Genomic DNA, 26893 nt, shown 5'->3' with positions numbered 1-26893 from the left:
TCCCAGGGAGCTGAGACTCTGCCACCATCATCATAATTACATGTCCCTGGTAATCTGTCAACTGTGGATAAAATATCATTGTTTATATCCCTCAAGAAGGAAGTCAGTCCTGGGGATGGGAAGACTGATTCCAGTTCTAAAGCTCCCCAGGTGTTCACTGGGGATTGTGGAAGGCTCGTCAGGAGTGGGAGACTGCAGGTGCAGGGACTGCACAGAGTGGCTTGGAGTGGAATCCACTTATGATACCTCTCAAAAATCTTGCTCTCATATATATATTTATATGTAATCATATTTTTGAAGAGTTGTATTTGCATGGAGGCTGAGATTTGTTACTGGAAACGAATATTCTCTCTGAAAGAGGAGGGTATGCTATTATTAAGCAATCATTCTTATTAGTAGGAGGTACAGTACTAACAGTATAATAGCACTACCTGCTGTGATGCATACGGCAACCCTTGTGTGCCACAGATGGGGCATTTTTTTTCACAACAGCCCCAGTTATCCAGTGAGGATAAAAGGCCAGAGAGGCTGATAACATTACAGTTAGGGAGTGATAAAACCTTCCTTCAAACTCAGGTCTAACTCAGCTCAGGGTCCCCTCCTCCAGGAAGCCTTCCTTCACCGCTGCAGGCCCTCCACTGTGGCACTTGCCTAGAACCCCAGGAACTGTGATGTGTCATCCCCCCTTGCTAGACCACAAGAACAGGCTGAGAACTTCTTCCTGACTTATTACAAGTCCTGATCCAAGGTATCCTCTGGATAAATTCCTCCCAAACTCACCCAATGCCAAGCTGCACCCCTCCCTCCTCTGTAGTCAGGTGTTACCACCTGTCTGTCTCTGGCTTATGCTCATGGGGACCTGGGACGAGAACTCTGAAAAGGGCCATTTCTTCTAATACAAGCAAAACATGAAGTCACCAGCACTGGGGCTGAGGTTTTTCTGCAAAAGGAGCAAGGCTAATAAACAAAGAAGAAGGAGCAAAGGATGAGAAATGGCCAGTCCAATAGCAAGGCAGCCCTCCATATAGATGTGCATTTTGCAGCTGATCTCTTGTGGGTAGCTCCCTGCAGTAAGCAAAGGCAGGAAGGGACTGGGGAGTTTGTGACAAAGGCCAAAGTCTGTGCAGTTGGGAGAGTAAAGACAGCACATGATGAAAGCCATAGTCCCAGGGGACTGAGAAGGCAGAAAAAGCCTTATATTTTAAACTTAGAACCATATGTTATTTGAGTCTAAGCCATGAGGAAGAGAAGACATTCAAAAGAAACAGCCTCCTTGGGTGTTACGGAGGACAGTGGGCAGATTATGCAGTGGGTAATGATATCCGACATTACAGTGGAGGACAGGCTCTGAGTGGGACTGCCTGGGTTTGGGTCCCAGCTGTGCCACTTTCTGGTGTGTGACCTTGGGCTAATTATTAAGCTATCTGTGCCTCAGCTAACTCTCTGTAAAATGGGGGTGACAATAGTACCAATTTCAATGGGCTGTTTTGAGGATGAAGTAAGTGAATACTATGAGGAGTTCAGAAGAGCACCCAGTTGATCAGCAGAGCCCCTGCGGACTGATACCTGCTATGTGCCAGCTCCATGCCCTGTACTTTACCGGTACCAATTCACAGGAACCTCTCATACTCCTCTGAGGCTCGCATTTAGATTAGCACCCCCCATTTTACAGGTGCAGAAACTAAGGCACAGATTGCCTACCTATATTTCTCAAGATCACACAGCTAAGAAGCAGCAAAGCCAGGAGCTGAATCTGGTGAGAATCCCTCTCCTAACCACTGGGCTATGCTGCCTCCCAAAAGCGCTCTTTTTATGAGTGTAGAGATACCTGTTGGGGGTAGAACTGTGTCCCTCCAAAAGACCTTTTGAAGTCCTAACCCCTCCATGCCTGTGAATGTGACCTTATTTGGACATAGGGTCTTTGCCGATGTAATCAAGGTAAGATGAGCTCATACTGGATTAAGGTGGGTGCTAATACAATGACTGGTCTCCTTAAAAGAGGAGGGAAATTTGGACAGAGACATAGAGAGAACAAACACCATGTGATACCAGGGATTAGAATAATGCATCTACAAGCCAAGGTATGCAAAGGGTGCCAGCAACAGACTATGTCTAGAAGAGGCAAGGAAAGAGCTCCTCTAGAGGCTTAGGGGAGCGCATGGCCCTGCTTGCACCTTGATTCCAGGCTTCTATCGTGCAGAAGTGTGACAGCACACATTTCTTGTGTTTTAAGCCACCACATTTGGGGTGCTTTGTTACAGCAGGCCTAGAAGTCTAATATAAATGTACATAGATGTATAGATATATAAATGTATAGTCTAAATGTATCTAGATGTATATTTCCATAGAAACTTGCTCTTTGAGAGTATGAATTTCTTTCTACAATGCAGTGTATGGTTAGTTAGGTAGGCTTATGTATGATTGCCAGCCAAAGCTGACTTGGTTGCTAACATATTTTGTTAATAACTACAGATAAGGCCTGTCTGAATAGGAACCTTTGAGGAATGAGATTGTTTGTAGGCTGATGGAATTCAGGTTGGAGCTCACATCCTTTCTGGGTCACAGTCATCAGTCTGGTGGACAAAGGGAAGAACAGAGTGATATATGTTGATACTTAATCCTAAGTTAAATGTACAACGTCCCTAATTCAAGTCTTGGGGTGTTGATCACCCACAGAGCCTCTGCAGAGCAAGTTCCAGGCTCAGCATGTGGGATGGAAAAGAGAAACATTGGGTGGAGCAGATACTTGCCAGATCCGTCATCCTTGGAGGAGAGTGTGAGGGCTTGTATAGAAAATTCGACCCCAGGTAAGCCATAGGAAGTCAGTAGGTCCTGTCTGGACAGCATGGCATGTGGTTTTATTGCTCAACATGTAGTTCTGGTTTGCACTTGCTGAAGATGGTAGGGCTGTCTGCATGAATGATGAGAACGTGCACTGTTGGGAGCTTCCGTCTGTTTTTCTGCTATGCTATAGACTCCAACACAAATGCAGACCCGTAATTGGGGAAATGATCAGTCTGTCAGGGATGGCCTTGCAAACTTTCAGAATGATAGCAAATGCCACTGGACAGAGCAGGAGGGACCCAGAGACCACAGGGTTCCACATAGCAGGGACCTTCCATTCCCACTGCCAAGTGGCTGGAGGAAAGTTGCATTTATTCGGTCTTTTTCTAAACCAAAGACAAAACTGGTGTCCAAAGTCGCAGCTCTGACAAGGCCCCTGAGTGACCCTCAGAGGACAGCATCAGCTGTTTCTCCCCAACCCGCCACCCTAACCGAGCCTTGCTTATACTGGGTCTTGCATAAACATGTGTTTCTTATTCTCTTAACAACCATATGAGATGGGTAGAATATTTTTCTATTTTACTTATGAGGAAATGGCCTGTCTAGGGTCACCTGCTGGAATTCAAACATTCATTCTGATGTCTGAGCATTTCTCTCACACCACCATACCCCATGGACATCAGTTCTAAAGGAAAATGTCTTTCCATGATGACACTCAAATTGTCAATGTGACATTTTGAAACATACTTGAGAGACTGAATGGACAATGACTGACCACATAGGATGGGATGTGATTGCCTCCCAATATGATGGGATTCTGACTTGCAATCTCTATAGCCACAAAACCAGGAAGCCAAACCAGCCCGGTGGTGACCAGCCAGGAAGGGCCAGCACCTGGCAGTGACTGCAGCTTCCCTATGTTTTATCTTTGTCCCCTCCCCAAACCAGGACAAGCCAGAGAAAGCCCAATATGTGCCCCAGAACAGTCACATAGGATGCCCCACTTCTAGTTACTCTGCCTCCAGCTCCCCACACCAACAGCCTCCAGTCAGAGCACACCTGAAGCCTCCCTTTTCCACTAGGAAGCATCCCCACTCCCTGCCTGCCTTGAAGCCTCTGCCTAACACCATGGTGCTGGCTGTGGCTGACTCCCTTGCGATAGTTTGAATGAACGGCTCCTGCTTGCTCTCATCAGGATGGTCTTTGTTGTTTTCACTTGTCTAAGTTTGCTAAGAATATTTTGCATGTACAAGTGTTCAGATAACTGGTGATGAAATTTACCAAATGAACAGGACTTTGGTGATAATACCATGCATGGCCTTGGGTGATGAAAGCAAACTACATAAATTAAAATTTTATTTTACACTAAAATAAAATTCATTAAATTCTGTCTCCACTATTTCAATCTTACACTTGAAATATTGCCTGCCTCACCATCCCACCCACCCCAAAGGATCTCTCTTGGCAGGAAGCGGAAAGGGTGAGAGTGGGGACAGATTCTTTTTGTCACATCTATCTGAGAAGTAAGAACTTCCTGATAATTTGGAAACAGCAGAACCCAGTGGCCTGTCCTCTGGCGAGAAGGAAGGACAGGGTTTGGGGGATGCTGGGAGTGCTCTCTAGGTATAAAAGGACAACTCAGCATGTGCAAGCCATAGCTCACCAAGAAGCTCCTGCTTTGAGAAAGTACTATTGGGCAGTTGTAAGCCAGCAGTCTCTACAGGTACTGAAAGCCATGTCCATAAATGAGAAGGCAGGATCCTGGACTCACTGAATTTTTATAAAAAGAATGGAAGTACACAAACTGCAGTGTTAACAGAGGTGAATTCTGAGTGGTATTGGGGGTGGGGGATAAACAGATGGTTTCTCTTCTGTTTTCATTTAATTTTGTTCTGTGTTCTTTTTTGTGTTTTCCATGTGCTCTGCAATAAACACCTCAAACTTCTGGAATTAGAAAAGTTATTTTTAAGAATATAAGTGTTGGGGTGTGGGAGAAGAGAAGATGATATATCTTGAAAGACATCATGAAGTGATGGCATAAAAGTCACCATATAAAAGGTCACTGCTGGGAGGCAAGCTGTGAACTTTTAAAATGTTACCGTGAACAAATAGTTTGAAATCGATAAGAAGTGTTGGGACCTCGGATAGTAAAGAGTTTGTCAATATCTCTAGGGTTAGAAATTGCAGTCAGCACAGTTCTGGCTCAGGGGCCCTTGCACTGGCTGTTCCCTCTGTCCTGACACTTTTCCTCTAGATTTCTGCCTGGCATCCTTCCTCATTTCCTCAGGTCTTTGCTCCAGATCTTCATCAGACCACACTGTATAGAAAGCAGCCCCCACACTCTCTCATGAGCGCGTTTACCTGCTCATTGATTGTCCTCCCATCACTAGAACATCTAGGGACTAGGTCTGTTTTGTTCATATATATATATGAACAAGCCCCGTGTGTGGTGTGTGTGTGTGTGTGTGTGTGTGTGTGTGTGTGTGCGCGCGTATCTGAAATATTTAAATATCTAAATAGCTCTAAATGAGATATATATATGTGTATGTGTGTATATATATATATATATGTGTGTGTGTGTGTGTGTGTGTGTGTTTGTGTGTGTGTGTGTATATATATATATGTATATATGCCTGGGGCTTGAAACAATAGATATAATAGGTACTCAAAGTATTTGTTGAATGGACCAACGAGTAAATGAATGAAGTCAGTTAGAGGTTTTAAGGGGTGGTACAAGTGTTATTTTCTGGTATTGAGTTGGGAGACTCAAGTCTGTCTCCTTATGGGCTCCTTGAAGGTGATATGTACACTAGACTCTCAAAGCAAAGCAATATTTAATCCTTGATGAGCTCTTCCAGTCCATGGGAAGAGGGTTTAAAGAACCTAGAGTGATAGAACCCAGATTGTGGCTCATAAATTTCAACTTCCACTAAAAGGAACCAGAGTTCCTTAGAAAAGTGGCTGATTTCATGTCTGGGGCTGAAAGTATGCAAGATGATCCTGGGACACCTGGTCATGCCTGAAAACAGGGAGTTCTTAAACTCTGCTAGAGTGATGACAAAATAGACCCCAGAACCAGCCTGAAGGGGCTTCCATTGCCCAAAGACAGGGTCATTTGAATAATGATGGCAGTGTTTTGAAACATACCAAATATATTAAAATCTATGAGTTTATATAGATACTATTTTAAAAATCCAAAATAAAACAAAATTAATCAGTCATCTGGGGAAATTGGTAAGGTGCAAATTTATTATTCTGGAAATTTATAAAAGAGAAAGAATCACGCATTGTTCCTGTTCTTCTCTACAGTCTGTATTTCAAGATAACCAAATAAAGAGAAGAGATAATGTTTCCTCTGTAGAAACCCATTCAAGCTAATAAATGAAGAAGCAATGAGATATTTAGAAAATCACCATTTTGCAAATCCTCCATTAAATAATGGATCTAGGTAATAATAATTAATGGCTGCTAACCATTAAGTAAAAATCAATGAAGGATATGATAGTGGGTAGATCGGGGTGAAAAACTAAACCCACTGATCAATTTTGTAATTATTGAGAGGGGCAGCCAGACTTAGATGTCTCTTGGGCTAACGCAATTGGAAATTCATGGTACCACCTAGGAAATAATCTTGCATGCATACACACACACACACACACACACACACACACACACACACACACACAAGCATGAATCTAATAATGCCTTTGACTGTAACTCCCAGGAGATAAGAACTACTGGGGATAGAGGAACAGGTTAACAGTCCCTGGAAGCAGTAAGCCAAATTCAGATATGTGAAAAATTCTACAGGACAAATGACTCTATTTCTTCAACAACCATATAGTTTTAAAGAAATAGAAGATGAAAGTGTTAGATCAAAGGAGACTTGAGACAGAGCAGCCAAATGCAGTGTGTGGCCCTTGCTTGCATCCTGACCTGAACAAATCAACCTCAGAGTTGTTTTCAAGATAATCAGGGAAAAGTGAAGATAAGCCAAGTATTAGACACCATTGGGAATTATAATACTTATTTTGTTGAATGTGATGATATTGTGATTAGAGTTTTTAAGTCATTATTACTAAAGCTACACACGGTAGTATTTACTCATACAAGTATATGATGTCTAGGATTTGCCTTAAAATACTTCAGCAAAAATGTAAGTGGGAGAACATCTGAGACAAGAATGTTGAAAAGTGGGTTTTGTGGAAGCAGGTGTGGTCCTGGTGGTTTTACAACCATGTACCTTCTCCTCTGCTTGGGAAGGAGGGCAGATTTGCTCTTTTTAAAAAAACTTCCAATTTATCACAGACTAATACTTTTATAAAATACAATAAAAGTGGGCCGGGCACGGTGGCTCAAGCCTGTAATTCCAGCACTTTGAGAGGCCGAGGCGGGTGGATCACGAGGTCAAGAGATCGAGACCATCCTGGTCAACATGGTGAAACCTCGTCTCTACTAAAAATACAAAAAATTAGCTGGGCATGGTGGTGCATGCCTGTAATCCCAGCTACTCAGGAGGCTGAGGCAGGAGAATTGCCTGAACCCAGGAGGCGGAGGTTGCGGTGAGCCGAGATCGCGCCATTGCACTCCAGCCTGGGTAACATGAGTGAAACTCCGTCTCAAAAAAAAAAAAAAAAAAATACAATAAAAGTGAAGTACAAAAAAAAGCAAATGATAAAAAAGCAGACATACAAGATATAAGTCAAAAATTTTCATTGGCTTCAACAGACATAAAATTATATTTCAATAAATATAATCAAAACAAACATATCATATAAAAAGAGCAAAGACTTTTAAAACTCTTTTTTTTTTTTCTTTTTGAGGTAGAGTCTCACTCTGTTGCCCAGGCTGGAGTACAGTGGTGCTATCATAGTTTACTGCAGCCTCCAACTCCTGGACTCAGGCAATCCTCCTGCCTCAGCCTCCTGAGAAGCTGGAACTACAGGCATGAACCACCTTGCCTGACCAAGGCAGAAGAGATTTTAAAGCAATTTCAGCAATCTCAGAATATTCATTTTAAACTGTTATCCAAAAATAAAGCAAATAATGTTGTATTTTCAAAATTTGTCTTCAGTCCTTGGTCAGTAGCCAGTTTCAATTTATTCTGTAAAGTCATAGTTTCATTTAAATTATTCATATCTATTGATGAAAGAAATAGATTCCAGAACCATAGTTTTCTTATGTGAGCATTATATATGACATAAATAAAATTCAAATTTCACAAGTATACAGGCATACAGTAATAGGCCATCCCCTACATTTATAATTGTTGTTGAGACATTTCATAAAAATCTGTAGAAATTCTAATTTTTGGGTTTACTTTTTGATGTTTTCTTGCATTCCTCCCTTACATGGAAATGTAAAGATCATTACAAATACCTAACAAATACCATATGATCTCACTCATATCTGAATCTAAAATAAAGTAGAAGTGGAGTAGAACAGTGGTTACCAGAGAGTGGGGAGGAGAGAGCGCAGAGGAAATATGGAAAGGTTGGTCAATGGGTACAAAGGTACAGTAGGCAAGATAAGTCCTAGTGTCTGTGGCACGGTAGGATGATCATGGTGAACAGTAAGGTACTGTGTATTACAAAATAGCTACAAGGGAGGTTTTTGAATGTTCTTACCAGGAAGAAATAATAAGTACATGAGGGAGTAGACATGCTAAATACACAGAGTCGATTATTATACAACACATGTGTATCAAAACATCAAATTGTATCCCATACTATGTGCAATTACAGTGTGTCAATTTAAAAATTAATTAAAAAGTAAATGTAAGAGACCTAAGATATCAGAAAAATCAGTAAGTTTGGATGTCCAATTTACATCTTTAAACACTGATCAAATGGATTCCTTATCCTGCAGAAGAAGCATGATGACTTTGTTCTGCATTTTGTTCCTGACAGACTTCTTCCTCCAAAATGATTGTATCTCAGAATGCAGTAAGAGATTATTTGTTCCACTCACATATTATCACATAAAAGAAGGAAAATCTTTAGTGCCTTTGTCTTTATGTAATTCACAGATTCTTAATTCATTGCTGGGTATGCTTTTCAGTTCACTGGGGGGTTTTTTGTTTGTTTTTTAGTGCTTTTGGCAGCAAGACTTTCTCACTGAATGAAACCAAGCATTTGCTTTACATTCTGCCACAAACTCCTTAATCTGGATGACTGCTCTCCTCCAGAATATTCTCCTGTCATTGCAGCTGTCAGAACACAAGAATACACTCTCCTACACACACTTTAAACTCCAAGTCACATTTGTGGACAACGTATTCTTTCATAGGTTTTTGTCATTGGTGCTATTTGAGATAGGATGGTCTTTACTCTGCTGCCCAGGCTGAAGTACAGTGGCACAATCACGGCTCACTGCTGCCTTGGCCTCCCAGGTTCAAATGAGCCTCCCACTTCAGCCTCCCAAGTAGCTAGGACCACAGGTGTGCACTACCACCCTGTTAATTTTTATATTTTTTGAAGAGACAGGGCCTCAGTATAATGTCCAGACAAGTCTCAAACTCCTGCACTCAAGGGATCCTCCTGCCTCAGCCTCCCAAAGTGTTGGGATTACAGGTGTGAGCCACCACACCTAGCCCCTTTCATAGTTTTATGTAGTTCAGAGCTAGTTGTGTTGATTGGCAAAGGAGCTAAAGTCTTCCTATTGCCATCATGTTCAAATTGCACACATACTAGAATTTCCACATTACCAAACCAACACAGTCTCTGAACCACAATGAAAAATTCGCCAGCTTTATCTGTTCTGAGGGTTGGTTTTCTGTATGACTGGGCAGTTCCTGAGAACATCAGGCTATGTTGTTGAAACGTGGAGTTAAAATAACACAGGGTTAAAAATAAATAATTGGACTGTTATTTCTCTAATTTAATAATTTGCTAAACCAAAACCAAACAAGATTGAATAAAAATTGAAAATAAGTTATAAAATAAGTAAATGCTTACATTTCCCAGATTTTTATAACTTTGGATTTCAATCATCAAACTAAAACTGAAACCATGCATGTTGTAATATTTATCTAGTACACAGATTATACCATGCACAACTTATCATGTGAGTTTGACAAATGCAAACTGGTCTTGCCCTGGAGATGAGTCTCGTGGTCACGCACTTGGGTGTCACAGCAATGGCCGACTGCGGTAGAAGTTACTCAGTGCCTGCTCTACGTTCTGTACTGATTTCCTCAGGGATCAGGAGCAGATTGTGGACAGCATGGGTTCATGGAGCACAGTCTGAGCAGCATGGCATTGTACTATTCTCTGTGCTTTTGAGTGTATGTGTTTGTTATTACTGCATAACAAACTATCACAAAATTAGCATCTTAAAGCCACACACACATACTGTCGCACAGCTTTCATGGGTTAGGAGTCCAGGGGGGCCTAGCTGAGTCCTTTGCTCATGGTTTCATAAAGCTGCAGTCAAGGTGTCAGTGGGCTGCATCCCATCTGAAGGATGCAACTTGGAAAGAATGTGCTTCGAGCTCATTCAGGTTTGGAGAATTTCAGCTCCTCACAATGGTAGGACTGAGGTCCTCAGCTCCTGTGGGCTGCTGCTCTCCTGTTTTTTAAAAGGCAGCTGTTTGCTTCATTGGGACCAGTAAAAGAGAGAGAGTCTCTCTTTTACTCTCTGCTGCTTGGAGTCTCTTTTAAAGAGCTCACTTGATTAGGTCACACCTGCCCAGGTAAATCACTGATTGGGTTAATTCAAAGCCAATGGATTAGAGATCTTAACTACATCTTCAAAATTCATTCACCTTTGCCACCTAATGAAACCTAATCATGGATACCACCACATGGGGAGATCATGGGACTGTCTTAGAAGTCTGCCTACCACAGCATGTGTTTGAAAAAAAAAAAACTTTAAAAAATTTTCTTAATAATGATAACACAAGGAAGTTATGCCTAAATATCTGAAAGAAAGAAAAGCCCAGCTTCCTCTGTAATTGTTTTAGACCCGGGCCCCAAGATCACTCTCATCACTACCCGGGACCAGAGAGACAGCAAGGCATGTTGTCCTGTGCCCAGGCCAGGACGGCAGGAAGGCCTTTCCACCATTCCCCTCAGCAAAGGACACACAATGTGGGGACAGAGCAAGCATCCCAAAAGGAAGGAAGATGGGTGTCTCAGCCTTTCCTGCCCTGGGAGAGCAACCTGCCCCACGTAACGCTTTGCCTCCTGAAACCATGGAAGGAAGAAATGAGAAAGACCACTTTACATATGGTGTATCCTCATTCAATTAGATAAGACCTATGCTCTGTACACCCTTCAAAAGTGAGCAGCCTCGTCAGTGACTCTGAATTTGACAAACATATTTCCAGTTGGGCAGCGGTGGGAAGAGGCCAGGACTATGTGTGGAGCTTCCTGCCCTTCATCCTGATTCCTCCCTAGAAACAAAAAATCATAGCAGCAAGGAAATGAAAGAGAGACTTGAACTCCCCTGAACCCTGTCAGTGACTTCTGGGGAAGATGCTTTCATTCTAGTGGACCAGCCATGGGTGTTTAAATGGAAATATCCTTGGAGTACAGAAGTTCATTGAATTTCCAAAACTCACTGGAAATACTGCCCATTGTATACATTTTGCACCTCACTTAGGACATTCCTGATTTTTCACTTGGTCTGAGCAGAATTGTAGAGAACCTGAAGCACTGAAGACCTCAGCTCATTTATTAGTTTTTAGTAGACTCCTCAGGAGGAATCTACAAGACATGGGATCTGCAGATAGAAATGGTTTTACTTCTTCCTTCTGGATGCCTTTGATGCCCATTGCAAAGGAAGCACCTAGCCCCTCTGGGCTTTCCAAACTTGGGTCAAGGAGAATCCTCAGAGCAGGTGAGGCAGAGAACTTACAGAACAAAGTTTCCAACTCTTCAACTCTGAGGACCAAACTCTACGATGGAAATCCAAAGGACCACACCAAAGTGAAGACCACCAGCCTGAGGTTGCAGTGGAGCTATTTTTGATAGCCTAAAAGCTTCAAACTAAAAAGAGAAGGCTGCCTGGGCAATATAGAGAGATTCTGTCTCTACAACAACAACAAAAACAACAACAAAAATTAGCCATGTGTGGTGACATGAGCCTGTGATTCCAGCTACTTGGGAAGCTGAAGTGGGAGGACTGCTTGATCCCAGGAGGTCAGGAGGTCAAGGCTGCAATGAATCCTGATTGCACCACTGCACTCCAGCCTTGGCGACAAAGCAAGACCTTGTCTCTAAAATAAATATGAAATAAAATAAAACTATGAAAAATAGGGTGACCAAAGAAGACCTGTGAGATCTCCCTTGCTTTTTCAGAAGTGGTAACTGAAGCCCTTAGTTGTGGATGAAGTATGCTAATGACCTTGCATTCTGAAAAGTTTAGGAATTAAAGGAGAAGCTATCCATGTGGGGTGGTAGTGGGAGAAAAGGACAGGAGTCTGAAAGAGCAAAACTGCTAGCAGTTTTTGGGAAAATATGATAGCTTCACATTGATACCTCAAGACACTGAGACTCTACTCAGCTGGTTACCAAGTAGGGAGGGAAACAAAACCCAGGATATGGAAGCAGGTGAGGAAGAAGAGCCTGGCCATGTTAACGTGGTCACACACTGTGGCCTGGAATTCCCCATCACTGTTTGTGTCATTCCTACTATGTGCAGGGGCTGATTCTTGTTACTGGCCAAATCAGTGTTCAAATATCACCTCTACTGGTTATGTGGATGTGCTGGCCTGGTCCCAGAAACTCCACAGAGTAAATACGCTTTGAAGATTAAATTGGCCAAAATAACATCTAGGAATTGTCTGGCACCATGTCAGAATGGGCAGTAGCTGTTGGGCAGTGGGTTCAGCTATAACAGACTGTCTTGCACATAGTGCGGCCATAAACCTGCCTCCAGAGATGGCTGAGTAAATCTCACTGCATGTATCATTTCTGGGGTTGTTTGGCTAGGAAAGCTTCTTGCAGGACCAGAAATCAGAATTGAGAGGGCAGGCAGGTAGGCAACAGGACAGTGACTCTGGCACCATGCAGGTCTGTGGCTTAGAGGATCTGGCTGGTAGTTTTCAGGGTTCAGTATGCCTAAGCATCACCACAGATGCTAGAGCCAAAATGTAGGTCTCTGAACCCCACTGGAGGAGAGCCCAAGAATCGTCATTAACTCTTACTCTAGATGATTCCAATCTCATGCTGGGTAGGCCACACTCAGATCCTGTGGTCCAGGTGTGGCATTCTCTTGCACAGAGCCCAGGAGGGTGGTACCAATGAGGACAGAGAGGCCTCTGGACCACTGTTGCTGATCGTGGAGCAGTCAAGGAGAACAGAGAGGCAGGCAAGGACCTCAGTCACTGCTGTAGACCTGACTTTCACACAAGATAAGCTTGCATTTCACAGAAGTACAATTCAGTTTTGTATATTGATTTTGTGTTCTGCAGCCTTCCTGAACACACTTGTTAGCTCTAATAGTTCTTAGTAGATTTATTCAGCACTTGCAGTTTACAAGATCATGTGTTCTGCAAATAGAGTTTTACTTCTTCTTTTTGGATGCCTTTTAATTTTCTTGCCTAATTGCCCTGGCTAGAAGCTGCAGTCTAATGTTGAATAGGAGTGGTGAAAGTGGACACCCATGCCTTTTTCCTGATCGCTGGGGGGAAAGCTTTCAGTCTTTAACCATTAGGTATGGGTCGGGCACAGTGGCTCACGCTTGTAATCCTATTACTTTGGGAGACTGAGGCAGGCTGATCACCTGAGGCTAGGAGTTTGAGACGAGCCTGGCCAACATGGTAAAACCCTGTCTCTACTAAAGATACAAAAATTAGCCAGATGTAGTGGCTTATACCTGTAATCCCAGCTACTCAAGAGGCTGAGGCACCAGAATCACTTAAACCTGGGAGTCAGAGGTTACAGTGAACCAAGATTGCACCACTGTACTATAGCCAGGGTGACAGAATGAGACTCTGTCTCAAAAGAAAAAGAAAAAGAAAGTAAAATGTTAGCTGCAGTTTTTCAGATGCCCTTTATCATGGTAAGGAAGTTTCCTTCTATTCCTAGTTTGTTGATTGCTTTTATCATGAAAGATTGCTGAATTTTGTCAAATGCTGAAAGATTGCTGAATTTTGTCAAATGCTTTTTCTCTTTCTATTGAGATTTTGTGATTTAACCTTTATTCTATTGATATTGTATATTATATGAATTAATTTTTGGATGCTGTATTAGGTCAGGCTGCCACAACAAAATATCATAGTTTGGGTGGCTTAACCAACAGGAATTTATTTTCTCACAGCTCTGGAGGATAGAAATCTGAGATCAGGGTGCCAGTATGGTCAGGATCTGGTGAGGGCCCTCATCTTGACTTGTAGACAGCCACCTTCTCCTGTATCCTCATATGGCAGAAAGGCCACCAATCCTATCAGGTTAGGACTCCACCCTTATAACCCCATTTAACCTTAATTACCTCCTAAAAGCCATATCTCCAAATATAGTCACATTTGGAATTAGAGCTTCAACGTATGAATTTTGGGGACACACATTTTAGTCCATAGCAGATGTTAAACCAATCTTACATTCCTGGATAAATTCCACTTGGTTTTGGTATACGATCCAAGAGTGGGTTTTAGATACCAGCAAATTCCTGAGCTCATTATTATTATTAAAAAAAAAAAAAAACTGGAGAGAAAGAAAAAGAGAAAGACAAGGGAGAACCCTCAGCCCCTCCTTGCCACAGCCAAGGCCTAGAGTGACATCATGTGGAATGAGGCAGTCACCTGGCCTATCGCCATCTAGTCCTATGGGAGGCCCATGTCCTCAGCAGCTGAAGTCCTTGCTAGAATTGGGTGGGAGCTCTCACTTGCTCCTGGCTTCCCTAGAGGGAATAGCATTGACTGAGAAACACAGGACCCCACTGCTGCCATTGCTTGGCACAGCCCAGCCAGTGCTGGGAATGGCCCAGCACATCCACTGTGCAGCTCTAACATCATGAGAGGTTCAGTGCCAGCAGGCCCATGCCATGGCCACCAATGACCTCCTTCATCACCCCAGAGGCTTCTGGCTTACCAGAAGGACTTTTGAAGATTAAAAATAATATGTAATTTATAATTTTGGGGTCATTATCATTAGAATAATAAAGACCTAATTCTGTTTGATGCTGCATGGATAAGGAGGGTTTGATATTCTACTTCAGGATTTATTAGTACTGCTACATTTGCTATTTTTATCCTGCATGTTTGAAGTCATAGTTGATTTCTATACTTTTATAAGAATTCAGACTTTTAATGTATTTCAAGACTGGGCAACTGCTTGAGCCAGTAACTGTCCAAAATCAGCCGCCTTCACATTCAAGAGCCACAGATACACACTGCTTTTAGGCAGAAAGCTTTTTAAGAATAGGCTATAACCTCCAACTCGCTGTTCTTGATCACTGTGATAACCAGAGGCCTTTCATCTTGCTTTTGGTATCAGTAGTAAGGAGGGTCATAACATTCAAGTACTAAAAAATTTTAAAATGTGCCTTATTAGTCACTTGCCTGACTTCTTTATGATTACTTCTTGCTTGTCCCCTACGGCTCAACCACTGACACCTCCCCACCACCGCCCTCATGCTGAGCTGTCCTGCCAGGAGCAGGCACCTAACTGGCCCAGGAGGAGCCAGGTTCAGAGCTCAGGGGATAGCCTGAGTCTGCTGATAGATACCAGGTGTGAGGAATTTGAATGGCACATGATGATTTATTATCTTTCTAAAGGAAATGGTATCTTCAAACAGGCCAACTATTTTGTAAGTCAGATGATGCAAGTGTCTGCCACCATGCACCTGCCAATTCCAACAGTTTCTGCAGTGCCCATGGAAAGGCATCGGCAGAATGTGTTCCCTCAGAATGAAGCATCCTGCATTTTCTTTATGCCAGCTTTACTCATTTTGAACCTGTTGGTTGTTAAGTATTACAATGCATAAGAATTTCAATAGATGTCACCAAGAACTCCTAGGAGTAATTACATCAATAATATACATTATTATATTGCCAGTTACCATTAACTTTCTTTGAGCTAGAATTATAGTAGCTGATTATTTGTATAAGAAAAAAAGGGCCAGGCCTGGTGGCTCACGCCTGTAATACCAGCACTTTGGGAGGCCGAGGCGGGTGGATCGCCTGAGGTCAGGAGTTTGAGACCAGCTTGGCCAACATGGCAAAACCCAGACTCTACCAAAAAATACAAAAATTAGCCAGGCATGGTGGGACATGCCTGTAATCCCAGCTACTTGGGAGGCTGAGGCAGGAGAGTCACTTGAACCCAGGAGGCAGAGGTTACAGTGACCAAGGTTGCACCATTGCACACCAGCCCGGGCAACAGAGAAAAAAAGAAAGAAAGAAAGAAAAAGAAGGAAAGAAAGAAAGAAAAAGAAAGAAGGAAGGAAGGAAGGAAAGAAGGGAGGGAGGGAGGAAGGAGGGAGGGAGGGAGAAAAGATCTTGAAAAAATATCTTTAACGTAAAAATAAGAAAAGGCAGGCTTTGCAGAAGTAGCAGAAAAATAGTGTCACATGAACTTCCTTTTCATCAAGTTCGGCAGGAGGTCAGGGAATGCACAAGGTCTTTGAAGTCTCTCCACTGTGAGGCCCTTAAGGGATGAAATGATTGATGCTGAGGGGTATGATGAGGCTGATGGGTGAATCTGCCTCCAGATAACCAATGCTTCCACAGTATGTTGGCCAATGGCTTTCATGCTATTAATAGGGCCCCCAATTAGGACACCAGAGCAGGGTCTTTGTCCTTATCTCATCAACATTTTTAGCAATAACTTCAATGGTTATTCAATTTTCCCACAAAACACAGCTAGGAAGAAAAGATAAAGTGGCAGACAACAGAGTCAAGATTTACAATTTTCTTGGGAGTCAGGAATGTCCAGTTACCTCTAAGAAAGATTAATTTGCACCAGGACGAAGATCAGGTTTACACAGGCATCCCCCAAATCACTTACAAATTGTGAGTGTGGGGGAGACCTGAAAGAATTATTGTGAAAACAAGACTTGGTGATCTCACTCGATGGCAGGCCCAGTGTCAACAAAGAGTGTGATATGGCAGTTAAAAAGATGAGTCCAACCCGGGTCTGCATTCATCCTGTCCAGAGAGCAGGACTGGGGCTGCACCACCTTGCCCATGGACTGCCATGTGTGGGTGTTATGCTTGAGAGCCTTCTCGCTGGCTTCTCAGTATCTAGCCTTTCTTTCCCTCCTCCCTGACCCTCACAGCTGGCTCCATCATCTTATGTACTGGGATCACTTCCACATCCCTAGGCTCCAGTGGGTCAGTGATTATCCATTACTCACCAAATCAAGTACAAAACCTTTGCTTGGTAGTCAAAGCCTTCCATGTCTTGGCAAGCTAGCTCCTCTTTCCAGCAGTTCTCTCCACCCTCTCTTACAGATTTCAACCAAATTTGAGGACTCACCATTTCCTGATTATATCCCCGGCCACTCACAAGAAGCTATCTCCCTCGATAGTCTTCCAGCTGCACCTGCTGAAGGCTCCCACCCTTTCTGTACCTTACTGTTACCAGCTTCACCTCAACCCTGCATTCCCCAGCCCTGAAGTTCCATGACTGTCTTCTCTTATGGACATTGTAAAATCATGTCTGTGTGCTGGAATTTCGGCGCTCATTTAGTGAAATTAGGCTTTGGGTCCCAGGAATGACTGCTTCTCTACCTTCTCTTCTTGGGGGTTCAGATTGAGGAATCTGTTTATAAAGAACAATAACTGGATGGGACTAAAATACCATTATGAAATTTGAACCAATGCCCTTGATCCACAAAGTAGAATCCACTAGGAAAGTTAAGTTGAAACAGGTAGCTTCGGTTCAAAGTCAAAGTGGGACTCTTACTCTCCCCAACCTTACCTCCAATGGGGAGAGAGGCAGAGAGAGACAGATGGAAATGGAGAACCCACTACCAGAGTAGGCACTTGACATAGAAACAGCAGATGGCTGACCTGCCATTAGCTTCCAAGTCTCGCCTTGGTGTTAAACAAGGAGGTGGGAGAAGGCACCACAAATGGTGGTGATCTTTTAAGGCCCAGCCACTCAGTCCTCTAGTGAAATATGGCCGTTGACTATCTTGAGATCTGACCACAATAGGAGCAACTTATCCCTTAGAGGGAGACCATGATGGAGCTGAAAGAGAAGCATGGAGAGAGGGTTTGGAAAAGTTCTTTTTCCCACTGGAAACTCTTGGAGGACAGGGATACTGTTTTATATGTTTATAAATTATCTATAATGCCTCATTCCTAGCACTTACCTGGCACACAGTACTCAGTAAATATTGTAGAAATGAATTGGAAATTTACATTTTAAGACTGGTATTGACAAATTTGGGTCAGCCCAGGATATGGCGTCTGGAAAGGGGAGAGGCCTGGAAACTGTATATGAGCCACAGTTACAGGATTGGGTCATTGCTACGGGTAGTAGGGGGATTTTCTATATTGCAGAAACACGGCAGAACAAAGACTAGTGATTGAAGGATACAACAGGGACATGGTTTAAGGCTCTAACAATATAAGGAAGACGCTTCCAACAATCAGCTCTTCAAGCAGAGGAAGTGCTGCTTTGAGAAGCTGCATGAGCTTAGAGCAGCACAAAGGGATGTCTGGCGCCAAGCCGAGAATTAAACCCAAGAGCTTCCAAATCTAAGTTTGTGAAAACTAACTTCATATGGGATTTGAGAGAAAGATAAGGGAATGATTGAACCAAACATTGAAAAACTAGATTTACATTTTAAAAACTCCATTTAAAAAATAAATCCTATTTCTTTTCTCTTTATCCACCCTGCAGATAATGTATTTCAAAGACATTGTACGCCTCACATGTTTGTGTTGTATTATCCTTAGGTTTTTAGAGTCAAATATAATCAGTCTTTGGGAATATTGAGTTTTTGAGCCATTATGTCCTGAAATAATTTATATCCAAGCTGAAATGGATTAAAATAAACATACTTTTGTCTCCAAAAGTTCAAGGTTATCTAACACTTTGGAGTTGGTAACTAGCTCTTATTTATAGGAATATAGCTGGCATTTGACTAAAAACATTCTGCACCAGGTACAAAGGTGGACTTCAGTTAAAGTCACATTTTATTTCAGTTTTCTTTTTTTTTCTAACAAATGATTTGTTGCAAACTTAACCAATCTAAAACAGTTTAGCACAAATGATAGCCAGTATATATTTAAACATATGAACTAATAAAAGCCACCTTCTGAAGTTCCAAAGAATGGCAAGTATTTCTAATTTACAAACTGGGTAACTGCTATTTTCATAATAATGTGATGAGCTCATGAATTTTAGTAAATTTAATTATTGAGGAAATAACTGCATTTTGCCTATTGTATATTTGGTGTGATTAAACTTAACAGGAGGGAAAAAAACCCTCCATGAAAGACTTTTTTTTCAATGAAAGACTTTTAAACATTTTTCTGAATGTCTCAGTGACATTTTTTGCAAGATAAATGAACTCTGCTTTGTACGTAATGTGCAGTTATATTTCTTTATCACAAGCTGAGCTAGATTTGGTCAGAAGCAGCCTGTTGTAAATCAGCTGCTGCCACAATTCACCAGAATCAGGCAAATTCTAGAAAGATTGTTTCTTAACTTGAGCCGTTTCTTTATTAGTCATTTGCCACAATTTTATTTTATAGTCTCATTTCATCCTAATGCTTTCTCTATCATAAAAATGTCAATAATTTCTCTCAACATTTTACATTAATTTGTCAAAGCAAGCTTATACAATGCCATAAACCTGTTCTGCCAGAGATTTGGTTGGAGGTGGGGAAGTCAACACAAAAGACCAGTATCATAGGTCAAACATCAAATCCAATTGTTACAAAAAGTTAATGGAGGGCTGGCAGGAGAGGGTAAAGAATATAGACCAGGTTCCCAGCTTCAGAAACCCACAGTCTGAGGGTGGAGACACACATGTGAAGAGGCCATTATGTTACAATTCAGGGGAGAAATGGTGGGAGAGAAGAGGGGCATCAGCCAGCCAGCCCAAGGGAAAATGTGGTATTGATGTCTTTTTAGAGACCTCTTGACTTAGCGGCCCTTCACTAAATTTAATAAAATTAAGAGTAACATTATGCATTTAGATCTCTTTTTATTTTAAAATGCAAAATAACCTTGTGTGTTGGTAGGCTGGGTACAGTGGATGGCCCTCTCCAGTATAGGTGGGCATCATCCAATCCAATTAAATCCTGAATAGAACAAAAAGGTGGAGTAAGGAAGAATTTGCTCTCTCTCTGCCTGACTGTTTTTGAGCTGAGATTTCTGTCTTCACCTACTTTAGGAATTGGACTTGAACTGATACTTATTCCATTAGCTCTCCTGGTCTCCAGCTTGGCAACTACAGATCTTGGGACTTCTCAACTGTTATAATTGTGTGGACCAGTTCCTTATAATAAATCTCTATCTCTCTTCAACTTACAAAGGGGTTGCATCCCAAGAAGCCCATCCTAAGTTAAAAACGTTTTAAGTCAAAAATGCACTTAATACACCTAACCTAGTGAACATCACAGCTTAGCCTAGACTGCCTTAAACATGATCAAAACACTTCCATTAGCCTTCAGTTGGGCAAAATCATGTATTTTATAATAAAGTGTTGAATGTCTCATGTAATTTATTGAATGCTATGCTGAAAGTGAAAAACAGAGTGGTAGTATAGGTGCTCAAAGTATGATTTCTACTGACTGCCTGTCACTTTCACACCATCCTAAAGCTGAAAAACTTTAAGTCAAACCATCATAAGTCAGGGACATCTGTATACAGCAGTATATATCTACTATGTGTATACACACACACACACACACACACACACACACACACACACACAGAGTAGTCACAGTAGTCCCCCCTCATCTGTAGTTTTGCTTTCCAGTTTCAGTTACCTGCCATCAATCACAAAATAAAAATATTAAATGGGAAATTGCTGAAATAAAGAATAGTTTAAAGGAAAAAATAAAAGAAAGAGAAAAAATAGAATTCAGAGTTTTAAATTGCATGCTGTTCTGAATAGAGTGATGAAAACCTGGCAGCTCCCAGTGAAAGTGCAGAGGGTGAGTGGATGCCGCATTTTTATTGCCCACAGACTAGGAAATTCCCAGGCAGAGGAGTTCCGCTGGTCGCCAGCGCGGCTGTTTCAGCCAGTGCGGCTGTGCCAGCGGGCGCTGCTGCTTTGCCCTGCGCGGCTGCTTTGTCGGCACCCTGGAGCAGCGGTTCTCCATACAAAATACACCGGTCCAGGTGCCCTTTTGGCTGGCGATAGGAGCCACGGGAAGTCACCCATTTGTCTGTTTAAAAAGGGGACTGAGCAGGGAACCAGGACAGTAGATTCCAGGGCAAAAAAAAGCCCCACGAATCTTAGTGCTGCTGTTTAAGCCAGCACAGTGAGTTGTCACATGGGAAAAAACACACACCGTGGCGCCTCTTCAACAGGTGACTGGAACACCAACTTAAAAAAAAAAAAAGGCTCTGAGGCAGGGAGCCAGGCGATCAGGCTTGGCTGGTACCACCCCCACAAAAGAACAGCAATCAGAAACTCTCTGGATTGAGAGTTTCACATCAAGTGCAGCTGAACCCAGGATGGTCCAGCTCTGTGGGGGACGGGCGTCTGCCATTACCGAGGCAGCCCGCCACTACGGAGATAGTCAGCCAATGCTGAGGCAGCCCGCTGTTGCCAAGACAACCTGCCATTGCTGAGGCAGCCCAGCCCACCGTTGCCAAGGCAACCCGCCACAGCAGAGAGGCTCCGCCTTAACAGAGGTGGGTCACCATTGCTAAGGCAGTTCTAACTACACCCATACAAACAGGACTGCAGGGAAGTTCACTCGACAGCTGGGCAGAGCCCACAGCAGCTCAGCAAAGCCTCTACAGGCAGACAGTGACTAGGCTGCCTCCTTGATGGGCAGGGCAGCTCTGACCAAAAAAAAAAAAAAAAAAAAGAGAAGGCAGCAGCATAACCGAAACTCATAAAACCCTAAATCCCTGGGACAGAGCACCTGGGAACAAAAAGTGGTTTATGAGTTCTGCTGCAGCAGACCTAAACATACCTGCCCAGCAGCTCTGAATGAACAATGGAGCTCACAGCTCAGCATTTGAGCTCCTATAAAGAAGAGACCGTCTCCTCAAGCAGCTCCCTGACCCCTATATATCCAAAGAGCCACCTCATAAAGGAGAGATCAGATTGACACTTGGCGGGTATCCTTCTGGGACAAAGATAGCAGAAGAAGAAAACTGGTAACAACCCTTACTGTTCAGCACCTGCTGCAGGTGAACACCAGGCAACCAGGGCCTGGAGTGAACCTCAGCAGACCTACAGCAGAGGGGCCAGACTGTCAGAAGGAAAACCAAGAAACAGAAATAACCTCATCATCAACAAACAGAATGTCCACTCAGAGACCCAATCTGAAAGCCAGCATCTACAAAGTCGACAGGTGGATAAATCCATAAAGAAGGGAAGAAACCAGGGCAAAAAGGATGAAAACACCCGAAACCAGAGCACCTCTCCTCCTAAAAGAGATCACAACTCCTCACCAGCAAGGGAACAAGGTTGGATGGAGAACGAGTGTGATGAAATGACAGAATCAGACTTCAGAAGGTGGGTAGTAAGAAACTTCTGTGAACTTAAAGAACATGTTCTAACCCAATGCAAAGAAACTAAGAACCTTGAAAAAAGATTTGACGAAATGCTAACGAGAATGGACAAAATAGAAAGGAACATAAGTGAATTGATGGAGTTGAAAAACGCAACACGAGAACTTCGCGAAGCATGCACAAGTATCAACAGCCGAATTAACCAAGCAGAAGAAAGGATATCAGAGGTCGAAGATCAACTCAATGAAATAAAACAGGAAGGCAAGAATAGAGAAAAAAGGGTAAAAAGGAATGAACAAAATCTCCAAGAAATATGTGGGACTATGTGAAAAGGCCTAATCTACGTTTGATAGGCGTACCTGAATGTGCTGAAGAGAATGAATCCAAGCTGGAAAATACTTTTCAGGATATTATCCAGGAAAACTTCCCCAACCTAGCAAGGCAGGCAAACATTCAAGTCCAGGAAATACAGAGAACACCACAAAGATATTCCTCAAGAAGAGCAACCCCAAGGCACATAATCGTCAGATTCACCAGGGTTGAAATGAACGGGAAAATGCTAAGGGCAGCCAGAGAAAAAGGTCGGGTTAACCACAAAGGGAAGCCCATCAGACTCACAGCAGATCTCTCAGCAGCAACCCTACAAGCCAGAAGAGAGTGGGGGCCAATATTCAACATCCTTAAAGAAAAGAACTTTCAACCCAGAATCTCCTATCCAGCCAAACTAAGCTTCATAAGTGAAGGAAAAATAAAATCCTTTGTGAACATGCAAGTACTCAGAGATTTCGTCACCACCAGGCCAGCTTTACAAGAGCTCCTGAAAGAGGCTCTACACATATAAAGGAACAACCAGTACCAGCCACTCCAAAAACATGCCAAACGGTAAAGAGAATCAAACACAATGAAGAATGTGCATCAACTAATTGGCAAAACAGCCAGCTAGCACCAAAATGGCAGTATCAAATTCGCACATAACAATATTAACCCTAAATGTGAATGGACTAAATGCCCCAATCAAAAGACACAGACTGGCAAATTGGATAAAAAGCCAAAACCCATCAGTGTGCTGTATCCAGGAAACCCATCTCACATGCAAGGATACACAAAGGCTTAAAATAAAGGGTTGGAGGAAGATTTACCAAGCAAATGGAGAGCAAAAAAAAGCAAGAGTTTCAATTCTCATCTCTGATAAATTATACTTTAAAGCAACAAAGATCATAAGAGACAAAGAGGGACATTACATAATGGTAAAAGGACGAATGCAACAAGAAGAGCTAACGAGAGAATAATCAAATTGATGCAATAAAAAATGATAAAGGGGATATCACCACAGATTCCATAGAAATTCAAACCATCATCAGAGATTATTATAAACAACTCTCTGCACATAAACTAGTAAACCTGGAAGAAATGGATAAATTCCTGGACACTTGCCTCCTCCCAAGCCTAAACCAGGAAGAAGCCGAAACCCTGAACAGACCCATAACAAGGTCTGAAGTGGAGGCAGCAATTAAGAGCTTACCACCCAAAAAAAGCCCAGGTCCAGATGGGTTCACAGCCGAATTCTACCAGACATACAAAGAGGAGCTGGTACCATTCCTTCTGAAACTATTCCAAACAATACAAAAAGGGAATTCTTCCCAAATCATTTTACGAGACCAACATCATCCTGATTCCAAAACCCGGCAGAGACTCAACAAGAAAAGAAAACTTCAGGCCAATATCCATGATGAACATAGATGCAAAAATCTTCAATAAAATACTGACAAGCCGATTGCAACAGCACATCAAAAAGCTAATCCGCCATTATCAAGTAGGCTTTATCCCGGAGATGCAAGGCTGGTTCAACATACGCAAGTCTATAAACGTAATTCACCACATAAACAGAACCAAAGACAAAAAAACCACATGATTATTTCAACTGATGCAGAGAAGGCCTTTGACAAAATTCAACAGCCCTTTATGCTAAAAACCCTCAATAAGCTAGGTATTGACAGAACGTACCTCAAAATAATAAAAGCTATTTATGACAAACCAACAGCCAATATCATACTGAATGGGCAAAACTGGAAGCATTCCCCTTAAAATGTGGCACCAGACAAGGTTGCCCTCTCTCACCACTCCTATTCAATATAGTACTAGAAGTTCTAGCTAGAGCAATCAGGGAAGAAAAAGAAATAAAGGGTATTCAAATAGGAAAAGAGGAAGTCAAATTGTCTTTATTTGCAAACGATGTGATTGTATATCTAGAAGGCCCCATCGTCTCAGCCCCAAATCTCCTGAAACTGATAAGCGAGTTCAGCAAAGTCTCAGGATACAAAATCAATGTGCAAAAATCACAAGCATTCCTATACACCAATAACAGACTTAAAGAGAGCCAAATCAAGAACGAACTGCCATTCACAATTGCCACAAAGAGAATAAAATACCTAGGAATACAACTAACAAGGAATGTAAAGGACCTTTTCAAGGAAAACTATAAGCCACTGCTCAACGAAATAAGAGAGGACACAAACAGATGGAGAAACATTCCATGTTCATGGTTAGGAAGAATCAATATCGTGAAAATGGCCATACTGCCCAAAGTAATTTACAGATTCAACGCTATCCCCATCAAGCTACCAATGACCTTCTTCATAGAACTGGAAAAAATCACCTTAAACTTCATATGGAACCAAAAGAGAGCCCGCATAGTCAAGTCAATTCTAAGCAAAAAGAACAAAGCGGGAGGCATCACACTACCGGACTTCAAACTATACTACAAGGCTACAGTACTCAAAATAGCATGGTACTGGTACCAAAACAGAAATATAGACCAATGGAACAGAACAGAGGCCTCGGAGGCAACACAACAGATCTACAACCATCTGATCTTTGACAAACCAGACAAAAACAAGCAATGGGGAAAGGATTCCCTGTTCAATAAATGGTGTTGGGAAAGCTGGCTAGCCATGTGCAGAAAGCAGAAACTGGACCCCTTCCTGACACCTTACACTAAAATTAACTCCAGATGGATTAAAGACTTAAATATAAGACCTAACACCATAAAAACCCTAGAAGAAAATCTAGGCAAAACCATTCAGAACATAGGTGTAGGCAAGGACTTCATGACCAAAACACCAAAAGCATTGACAACAAAAGCCAAAATAGACAAATGGGACCTAATCAAACTCCACAGCTTCTGCACAGCAAAAGAAACAGTCATTAGAGCGAATCGGCAACCAACAGAATGGGAAAAAATTTTTGCAGTTTACCCATCTGACAAAGGGCTGATATCCAGAATTTACAAAGAACTAAAACAGATTAACAAGAAAAAAACAAACAAGCCCATTCAAAAGTGGGCAAAGGATATGAACAGACACTTTACAAAAGAAGACATACATGAGGCCAACAAACATATGAAAAAATGCTCATCATCACTGGTCATCAGAGAAATGCAAATCAAAACTACATTGAGATACCATCTCACGCCAGTTAGAATGGCGACCATTAAAAATCTGGAGACAACAGATGCTGGAGAGGATGTGGAGAAATAGGAACACTTTTGCACTGTTGGTGGGAGTGTAAATTAGTTCAACCATTGTGGAAGACAGTGTGGCGATTCCTCAAGGACCTAGAAACAGAAATTCCATTTGACCCAGTAATCCCATTACTGGGTATATATCCAAAGGATTACAAATCGTTCTACTATAAGGACACGTGCACACGAATGTTCATTGCAGCACTGTTTACAATAGCAAAGACCTGGAACCAACCCAAATGCCCATCGACGGTAGACTGGATAGGGAAAATGTGGCACATATACACCATGGAATATTATGCAGCCATCAAAAACGATGAGTTTGTGTCCTTTGTAGTGACATGGATGAACCTGGAAACCATCATTCTCAGCAAACTGGCAGAAGAGCAGAAGATCAAATACTGCATGTTCTCACTCATAGGTAGGGGTTGAACAATGAGAACACATGGACACAGGGAGGGGAGCACTGCACACTGGGGTCAGTTGGGGGGAAATAGGGGAGGGAGAGTGGGGGGTGGGGAGCTGGGGAGAGATAGCAGGGGGAGAGATGCCAGATGTAGGTGATGGGGAGGAAGGCAGCAAATCACACTGCCACGTCTGTACCTATGCAACAATCTTGCATGTTCTTCACATGTACCCCAAAACCTGATATGCAATAAAATAAATAAATGGGAAAAAAGAAAACAGAAAAAAAAAGAAAGAAAACCCGTGCCATCCAGCCCAGGATGTGAATCATCCCTTTTCATCCCTTTTCCTAGTGTGTCTACACTGTATATCCCACCTACCCATTAGCCACTTAGTAGCCATCTCAGTTACGAGATCAACTGACATAGTGTACGTAGGGGTTAGTACTATCTGAGGTTTCAGGCATCCACTGGCAGTCTTGAAATGTATCCCCCATAGATAAGAGGGGAATACTTGCCCTCATTCTCTCCCTCTTTACACACACACACACACACACACACACACACACACACACACACACACA

General features: G+C 42.4%; 1 long non-coding RNA gene across 1 annotated transcript in view; it reads left to right on the top strand.

The window, feature by feature from the left end:
* Positions 1-22342: 22342 nt before the first annotated feature.
* LOC116528175 overlaps positions 22343-26893 on the top strand; it is a 20457-nt gene continuing 15906 nt past the window's right edge. Inside the window, exon 1 of the long non-coding RNA XR_004258906.1 lies at positions 22343-22389. This is a non-coding gene — a long non-coding RNA (uncharacterized LOC116528175). The remainder of the gene's footprint in view (positions 22390-26893) is intronic.

Source organism: Sapajus apella, unplaced genomic scaffold (assembly GCF_009761245.1).
Source record: "Sapajus apella isolate SASKATOON/1434 unplaced genomic scaffold, GSC_monkey_1.0 scaffold57, whole genome shotgun sequence".
Taxonomy (NCBI): Eukaryota; Metazoa; Chordata; class Mammalia; order Primates; family Cebidae; genus Sapajus; species Sapajus apella.
Note: the sequence above shows the minus strand (reverse complement) of the source record. Positions and strands in the feature narration are given on the sequence as shown.